Consider the following 10,144-nt stretch of genomic DNA (forward strand, 5'->3'; position numbering starts at 1 on the left):
GGCGCACATCCACATACAGCAGATTCTGCCCGTGTCATAGATTCCTGGAGCTCGTAACTGCCGCCGTCCACTGAGAATGTGCCGGGAATAGGACTCAGCAAGTAAGATCCAAGACCCGGTGCAGCTTACGGCAGTATTCTCTGTCTTATGAGTAGACCCCAAACACCCCAAAAGGTGTTAAAGGTATTTTTTTATTGAAGAGTTGAGAATTGGATAGACATGAGTGTCGGTGGTTTTCACCCATGAACATCTCCCGGCCATACGCCTTCCAATCCACAAGCAATTGTTCTCCTCTCCTGTAAATGCGGGAATGCAAAATTTGATTAGTGTTAGGAAGCGGAGGTTTAGTCAAGGAGTTTTATTGCTGTTACAGCCTTTGGGCAGGTGACCTTCGCTGATTGTGGCCTGTGGACAGTGAGCAAGATGTGGCCTTTGGGCCGAGTAGTGGCCTTGAGGGCTGGTATTCAAAAAATAATTTAGGTGTGTATGTGTGTACTGAGTCACATATGCCAAAGGCCTACATGTGGATCAGTAACTACACATACAAACAACTGGGTGCTAACCGTAGAACAGTCTGACCAATAAATTCAATAAATAAGCACTAATGTAATCCTATAACCTCATGCTGCTCCCCAAAGACAAACGTTGGGGGTGCTGACCCCCACAAAAATACCTAGTTAAAAAAGAGAATTGTGGAGCGCTAGGTAAAAAGGATATGAATCTATTTTATTATAAAACTTAAAAATGGGGGCGTGGCTTGATTGAGGACAAGTGCAGACGTGCTGTCCGCGAGCTCCCGTTATTAAGGAGAATTTACTCCGCAAATTTTGCCCATCCAGGCTTCGAACTACATTCAGGTGGTCTTATTATCCCCCCTGCCTACCTGGCTCTGCTCCGGTGAGGTGAACTGCAGCGGCGAGTGATACCCGGCACTGAGGCCTACTCCCGACACTGGAGCCTCGGCCTCGCGTGGCGGCTGCCAGAAGTTGCCGTCACCTCCGTTCTGCCCGCGCCAGCTCTGCTGTACCTCTCTCTGGCTGCAGGTGAGCTGCCTGTGCCCCTGCCTGCCCTGCTGTATTCGGCCTCAGAGTGCGGCTGTATAGCGGGCGGCGCTCCCATCGCGGCCGCCGCCGCAGGCCCCTGCTGCCTCCCGGGAGGTGACGCCTCCTCACCTCGGTGGGTCCCTTATAGATGTGTCTCCACTCCTGCCTCCTCAAGCTCCCTGGAAACGGCTCTATAGAGTGCTCAGAAGCGTGAACGGCACCAAACATACAGCTCCCACTCCCTGTACAGCCTTCATAATAATATCCACTCAGCCCTTGCCTGTGTGATCGCCCTGAGGATACAAGCAAGAGCCCAGGTCCCCCACTGTGTATAAGGGGGTTAACCAGCTCAGCTGGATTCAGCACCCATTCACATAAGACAGAGGTGGCCATTTTCCTCTAATATCACCGCACTTACAGGGAATCTCAATCTCCTGCAAACAGGTACTCTCTCATAACATCCCCTTTATAGGAATTGGACTTCCTTTACAGTATTTCGGTACAAGGGCAATCATAGAAATAATCGGCTAGTTTACCTGCAGTGGCTACCTTGACCAAATAAAGTGTTGTGCAGGGTGAGGTCTCATTTATCAGCAAGCTACAAGCCCTCCATATTATTATTATCACTATTACTACTTTCTCCTCGGAGCTAAATCTCAGGGAAATGTTCCTACGTTAAACACGCTGATAACCTCCATCGTTCTTGCTATGATATGACATTTTTGTGAAGTACAAACTACACCTCAATCTGCATTGATCCCGATATGTTTTGCGGATTTCACTAGCTCTCATCATCCCATCGGATTACTGCCTGTTTCATTATGGGCCCTAAATGTCAGAAACCTCCCACAGCAGTTCCCCCAGTAAGCTTCTTTAAGGCGTCACCATCGTCTCAACCACCTAAAACAGGCCCAGCACAAGATAAGAGTTCTAAACAACTGTCTGCTCTCAGTGCGCCTTTTGAATTTTCCCCTCCTCTGCCGACACAACAGAGCAGTATGGCGGATGATGCCCCCTGACAATGGGGTCCATGAAGCTGCTATTGTCATCTTTTAAAGCCGATATTTCCGCCGACTTTAAAGCTGCTCTACAAACGTGCCAAAGATCGGTTGATGATTTGGGAACCCGCACTGATCACCTCGAAAATAAACTAGAGGAGGTAGTTAAATCCCATAACGAATTGATCAACCAACACGAGGAACTTCAGGCAGAAGTAATCTCACTCAAGAGCAAAGTGGGGGACCTCGAAGACAGGTCCAGACGCAATAATATTAAAATCCGCGGCATTCCGGAATCAATCTCCAATACAGACCTCAAGCAGTATGTAACAGATTTATTCATGAAGCTGCTTCCGACCACCTCGATTACCGATTTTCTCCTGGACCGCATACACCACCTACCCAAGGCGCGTGCCGCTCCACCCGGAGCCTCTAGAGACACCTTAATGCGTCTCCATTATTTTCACATAATAGAATCTATATTACGTGCAGCCAGACCATCAGATTTTTCTACTCCGATTCTAGGTGACCTCCAAATATTCGGGGACCTCTCTGCGGCTACTTTGGCCCTCCGCAGATCCTTCCTATCAGTCACCAGAGCCCTTCAGAAAGCGGACATCCCATACCGTTGGGGATTTCCCACCAAGTTGCTAATAAGACGAAATGGCTCTATTACCGTTATCTCTGGGAAGGCATACAGCAGTTGGTATCCTGGAACACACAGGACATATCTTTGAAGTTACCAGGCAGTCCGCGGATCGAAAGGGAATGGTCACAGGCGGCCTCATCAATATGATATCCTTTCATATTCGCTTCTGTTTACCTTTACCACAATCTTGTTATCCTAACTCTGTGTTCTGCTTTAGGGAGAAGGGGTTTCTATGTCACTTAATGTTTTTACATGAACAAACGTGCCTTGTAGTCGGTTGTGATCATTGTTAAGGATACTAACTCCCTACATGGTATTTCCAATGTTCTCAGCCTCTATAATCAGAATTTATTTGTTTCTACCCTGTTTCTCCTGTGGAAAAGTTAATTATAATTCGTCCTAAACTTGATCCTATGGGGTTTAAAAATGTGTTTGGATCTTCTCTACCACAGAAGATAGTTAATTAATTATATTATGGTTTCTCTTACTGGCTTAATGTGTTATCTAGTACATTACTATATGCAGAGTAGATCCTTTTTTTTTTGGGCCGTCTGGAGACCCCCATTGTGTATCTCCCCATTATTATTATTATTACTAATATTGAGGTTGAGATTATCATTGACATGCAAATTGATAACTGATAAGTTTTCCTTTCCTTTTGCAAAGTAGTTTGTACTATTTTTCTATCTATATGTATCGATGACTGAATGATGGAGGTCCTTATCCTCCGCCACTTTCCCCCCAATGTGCCGCCACGGGTGGCGGTCTTTAGTAGTTCCTTTGGTACTATTTTTCTTGTCTCTATGTATATCCTCACCATCTATTATGCTCAAGATCTCCTCTTTCTTTTTTTCCCCTATTTTTTTTCTCTCCTTCTCTTTTTTCCTGGTACACTGATAGATATATGTGTTTGCATTGTGTTCATATGTGCAATGGTTTTTAGCATGTCATTGCTCTTGCCTGATGGTTAGGATTCTCTCACTGAACGCTAAGGGTCTCAATTCCCCTAGTAAGAGAAGATTGGCCCTCAAATATTTTGCCAAAGCTAAAGCTCACATCGTTGCACTACAGGAGACCCATTTCCCTTTCTCTTCCCCTCCCCAAATGTCTGATTCCAAATATCCTAAATGTTACATGTCTAATGGACCCTCTAAGAAAGCGGGGGTCGCAATACTTCTATCTAATTCTTGTAACTTTGTAATGCAAGAACAAATAACAGACAAGGAAGGCAGGTATTTAATTCTTATCGGTTTTTTAGATGATAAACAAGTGACAATAGCCTCTATATACGCCCCAAATACCAAACAACCTGCTTTTATTAGGAAATTCTGTGCGTCTCTCCAATCTTGTAGTAAAGGGTCAGTTCTGATTCTGGGAGATTTTAACATGATTCTCGATCCCTCTCTTGATAAATCATCTGTCAGAACCATGGCCCACTCCCGACATAGCCAAGACAACTCCCACCTATTTAAGCGTATTTTATGTGAATACGATTTGTATGATGTTTGGAGGGCCAAACACCCTGGTGAAAAAGATTACACCTTCTATTCCCACGTCCATAAATCTTATTCGCGTATTGACCTGGCCCTTTCGGACAAATGGACACTCGAACTTCTATATTGCCAGTCACCTGGTCCGATCATGCAGCTTTATCCCTATGTTGGGATGTTACCCATTCCAGAACCCCTCCTGGTCCCTGGCGATTAGGTGAACATCTTCTAAATTCAGAAGCTAAACATACTATAGCTAACTCCCTTTCTTTATTCTTGGAGACTAATGATCCAGAAGATACATCCCAATTTACATTCTGGTGTGCCTTAAAGGCAGTGGTGAGGGGATCGACCATTCAAGCCGCAGCACGTATGCGTAAGAAGGCAGCGTCAATTCAGGCTGATATAGAATCTCGACTCTCTGATTTAGAAGTTAAACATAAGACAGAACCGTCCAATGATAAAATTTATCGTAAACTCCTTAAAGCTAGATAGGAATGGAACGCAATGGCATTGAAAGAGATTCACAAATCCCTATTCAAATTAAAGCAAAAATTTTATGTTCAGGGTAACAGGGCTGGACGTATGCTTGGAAGGAAATTAAGGGGCAAACGAGCGAGGGACCACATTAGATTGATATCCACTTTAGGAGGCAAGAAAATATCAGCCCTTTCTCTATAGCAGATGCCTTTTGCTGAGTACTATACCACCCTGTACAATTTACAGGCTGACTCTGAGGTCTACCAACCAACGAAGGTTGATATAGCAGACTTCTTGGGGAAACTTAACCTCCCTACGCTGGATCATGACTCGCTTATCATACTTGAGCAACCATGGTCTAGTGAGGAAATTGGGTCAGTTATTAAATCCCTTCCTTTGGAGAAGGCCCCTGGTCCAGATGGATACACCAATTCATTTTACAAACATTTCATAAACATCTTAACCCCACTTCTAGCTCAATTGTTTAATGAGGCTTCCACAGTAGGATCTTTCCCAAAAGAAATGCTTGAAGCAAGGATCATAGCGTTTCCTACACCTGGGAAAAATCAGACATTACTACCGAATTATCGCCCAATTGCACTCCTTAATACAGATGTCAAAATTGACGCTAAATTAATTGCAAATCGGATAAACCCTTTACTTCCTACGCTTTTCCATCGGGACCAGGTTGGATTTGTTCAAGGACGTCAGTCTTCTGACAATACGAGACGAGTGATTGACATAGTGGATGCCTTCTCCAAAATAGACCAGCCCCTTTTGTTGTTAGCATTAGATGCCGAGAAGGCATTTGATAGGTTGCACTGGGGGTACCTTCATGTTGTCCTTCGTAAATTTGGCTTCAAGGGCTTAGCACTTTCATCGATAGCGGCATTATATTCCAACCCTTCAGCTCGAATTTTTATTAACGGTATTTTATCATCAGTATTTCCAATTACTAATGGCACGCGGCAGGGATGCCCTCTCTCCCCACTAATGTTCGCATTAGCGATTGAACCCCTTGCCGAAACCATACGATCGCACCAATTTATTCAAGGACCAGTTTTATTTAATCAGACATATAAAATTAGTTTGTTCGCGGATGATGTCCTTCTGACCCTCATGAACCCTACTACTTCCCTACCTTACTTACATTCAATACTAGACTCTTTCTCTAGAGCATCTTATTATAAATTAAACGGTTCTAAAACCGAAGCTTTGCCTATCAATTTCTCTTCGACAATGATACAATCCCTAAAATCAGAATACTCGTATTCCTGGCAAGAGAATAGTATCAAGTATCTAGGTATTCATTTAACTCCCACTACTAATAATTTAATATCGGCCAATTATTTACCCTTGTTGCGAAGCGTAACATCATTAACAAATGACTGGATGATGCAAAACATACCCTGGCTAGGCCGCATGTCGGCCATAAAAATGGTGATTCTACCGAAAATTCTATATTTATTTCGGACAATTCCTATATTAGTCCCAAAAACAACTCTTAATAAGTTTCATGCAGTATTTATTACATATATATGGAAGGGCAAGAAACCTAGATTAGCTAGGAAGACTTTGTCTTATCCAAAATCGGAAGGGGGTTTATCTTACCCAGACTTACGATGTTACCAACTAGCTACAATGATCTCCCAACTTAACGCTTGGTTTACTCAAAGTAATCCAAAATCGTGGGCCTTATTGGAGCGCGATATGGTTTCCCCATTCCCCCTCACGGACTGTCTATGGCTCCCTTCATCGGTATCGGTGGGGGCTTTGGGACAGTCAGTGTCAGTTTCCAACTCCCGTAAAGCATGGCTTGAACTAACCACGATAACATCGAACATTGTCCTTCCCTCTGCTAACTTTTCCCTTGAGGGATTGGCTACCTTAATTCCAAATCTATCTTTTGACACGTGGCAGGCCCGAGGAATCTTAACTTTAGAGGATGTAACTGCCCCTGATTCTTTGTTATCATATACTCAACTACAAACATTATTTTCTCTCCCCTCTCCCCTCCAGATTTTTTCAAGTATCTACAATTAAGACATTGGCTAGGTAGTATTATTCCCTCTCCATACATAGTGCAGAGACCACCCAAATTTATCATTGATTGATTGTGTGGGATTGGAGGCAGAGGAGAAATTTCCTGGTGGTATTTATATTTAACTACTCCTCATGATTTCACCAAATTTAAATCCCTCCTGAAATGGGAAGTAGATCTTTCATGTATAATCCCTGAGGAAGATTGGCATATAATTTTTCGAACTTGTTTTAATCTCTCTAAGTGTATTACCCACATCGAACAGTGCTATAAACTGCTCCATCGTACATATCTCACCCCGGTGCTAATGCATACCTTTTGGCCCTCACAGTCCAACCTGTGTTGGCAGGACTGTGGAAATGTGGGCTCTCTAATCCATATATTTTGGTCATGCCCTTGCATCAAAGTGTTATGGTCATCGGTGTTTGGCCTAATCTTTAAAATCTATCCCACCTAGTCCATCAATAGCTCTATTCCATCTATACCATGGTGGCTTGACCAACAATGATCGCTATATTATGGGTCATGTCTTCCTGGCCACTAAACTGTTGTTGGCACGACAGTGGCGTACACCTTATATTCCCAGCCTAGATGCTATCGAGAAGGAGGTGCAATCACATTGCGAGTTCGAGACAGCGGGAATATTGTACTCCTCCTCTGCCTCCAGCCCTCCTATTAGATGGTTTAGATGGTCTGAATATTGGGAGTCAAAGATGAGGGCCTAGCTTTGTGTTCCTCCTGTATTCTTATGATCCCTCAACGAAATGTTATGTATTTTCTAGATATTTTATTGTACAATATTTCACTGTGTGAGCATTTTGTATTGATATACTTTATATATGTCTTGATAATGTGTACCTATGTTCGTGTTTTTTTTTTTCCCCTCTCTCTCCTTGTACTTCTTTAATATTTTCTGTATCCTATTGTTTTTCAAAGAATTCAATAAAAATTTAATGTTGCAAAAAAAACTTAAAAAATGAAAACTAGACTGAAACATGTTTTGCTCAATATCCCTGGATTTAGCACCATCCATCTTTCCCTCGACTCGAATCAGTTTCCCAGTCCCTGCTACTGAAAAACATCCCCACAGCATGATGCTGCCACCACGTTTCACTGTGGGGATGGTGTTCTTGGGGTGATGGGATGTGTTGGGATTGCACCAGACATAGTGTTTTCCTTGGTGGCCGAAAAGTTCAATTTTAGTCTCATCTGACCAGAGCACCTTCCTCCATACATTTGGGGAGTCGCCCCCATGCCATTTGGCAAATTCAAATCGTGTCTTCTTATTTTTATCACTAAGTAATGGCTTTTTCTGGCCACTCTTCCATAAAGTCCAGCTCTATGGAGTGTATGGTTTACTGTGGTCACATGCACAGATACACCAGTCTCTGCTGTGGAACTCTGCAGCTCCTTCAGGGTTACCTTTGGTCTCTGTGCTGCCTCTGATTAATGCCCTCCTGGCTCGGTCTGTGAGTTTTGGTGGGCGGCCCTCTCTTGGCAGGTTTGTTGTGGTACCATGTTCTTTCCATTTGTTGATAATGGATTTGATGGTGCTCTGGTGGATCATCAAAGATTTGGATATTTTTTTTATAACCCAACCCAGAATTGTACTTCTCAACAACTTTGTCCCTGACTTGTTTGGAGAGCTCCTTGGTCTTCATGGTGTGATGCCTCTTGCTTAGTGGTGTTGCAGCCTTTGGGGCCTTTCAGAAAAGGTGTGTTTATACTGACAGATCATGTGGCACTTAGGGGTAAATTTACTAAGAATTGAGATAGGTCGAGATGACAATCTCGTGGTGTTTTTAGGCATGTTTTTCATCTCGCAAATTTACTAAGGGCAAACTCGGGTGGGTTTTTCAGTGAGTTTTGTTTCCTCACTTTTTTTTCTCTCCCGAGATGTAAATCTCGGCTTACCTCACCATTGGCAAAAATCAGTCAGTTTCTTAATGTCAGATATACATCCCGCAAATTTACCAAGAATCGAGATTGTAAACAGGCCTGGGAAATTCCTTATCTCGACCGAGATTTCCCGTTTCAAACAGACCTGCCTGTCATCTACGGGTTTTGTTTAAACATTGCAAAAATTTTTTTTCTTTTTTTTCAAAATATCTTAATTTTTTTTTTTTAAATTACGTGAGGTTCCCCCCCCCAAAAAAAAAACACTAAACAGCCCCGGACTTGGCAGCCTGTCCTGGTACCTAAAATTACCGAGAACAAAATGAATAGGGTTACCCCGTAAATTAGGCACCAAGCGGCAGGGACAGGGCTGGTTTTAAATATAGGGGCAAAAAATTTGCGTAGTGGTACCCCTATATTTAAAACCAACCCTGGGCCCTTACTAGTGGGGGGCTGATGCTACAGCCAGGGGAGCCCTTTCACTGGGCCCCCCAGCCGCAGCATCAGTCCTGACCGCTAGTCAGCCCAGGCCAGGGGTCCCTGGGGAGTTGAGTGCCCCTTCAATCAAGGGGTACCCCTCTCCAGGGCACCACTGGCCTAGGCTGATAGCCGACGGCTATCCCCGCCACCCCTGGGCGGTTTGTAGTTCAGTCAGACTTGTCAACTGAACGATTTTCAATAAGGGAATATGCAAAAATTGTTTGTAGTTCATAAATATCGTTCATTACACTTTAAAAAATCTGACAGTTAATCTGACAGAAAATCGTTCATAAAATCGTTGTGTATGCAGCTTCAGTATGCAAAACGTGTGGTCTCCAATTAGTATAAAACCAGGTCATAGATCATGAATGGTGTAATAAATCAGTTACTGTCTTAGCATGCAGTCTCCGTTTGTATGTAAATAGAGTGAAAAGTGATAAGAAATTGATAAGGTGCCAGCCAATCAGCTCCCAGCTGTCATCTCACAGGCTGTGTTTGAAAAATGACTGTTGGGAGCTGATTGGCTGGCACCTTATCACTTTTCACTCTGTCTCCTAACACTGCTTAGTAAATAGACCCCACAGTCACAAATAATGTTGGTTCTGAGAATTGGCAAAGCTTGCAGTCTCCAGTTACAAAGCATGTAGTCCCAGTCAGAGAAGCATAATATTGTTAAAGAGCAGGCTAGTAGCGTATGTATGGTGAACTTGATATTACCCGGACACAGGTCTGCTGTCCCTGATCAGCGGTGGCCAGCCGCGACACTGAGGGGCTGTCTAGGCAGTCAGAATAGTGATTCCTGGAGTCCAGGTCAATTCAGGGCTGCTGCTATGAATGGACGCTGATTAGGATGGTTCCAGCGTGAGTATGGAGACAGGTCATAAACCATGTGCAGCTGTGTTTCCCATCGTGAGACTCTGGTCTACACACTCCTTGCGGGGAGGGGAATCCCACGGCTGTGAGAGAGACAGTGTATTCTGTGAAACACTTCCTGGTATGCTGAAGTCACCTGTATCAGGGCAGGTATGCCTTGCCAAGATGAGGCTTTTGGGCGGAGCAGCTGCCTT

At 43.8% G+C, this 10,144-nt stretch overlaps 1 protein-coding gene across 1 annotated transcript in view; it reads right to left on the reverse strand.

Moving 5' to 3' along the window:
* Positions 1–10,144, reverse strand: part of LOC148506465 (uncharacterized) — a 54,115-nt gene that overhangs the window by 20,953 nt on the left and 23,018 nt on the right.

Source organism: Taudactylus pleione, unplaced genomic scaffold (assembly GCF_031769625.1).
Source record: "Taudactylus pleione unplaced genomic scaffold, aTauple2 ptg000403l, whole genome shotgun sequence".
NCBI lineage: Eukaryota > Metazoa > Chordata > Amphibia > Anura > Myobatrachidae > Taudactylus > Taudactylus pleione.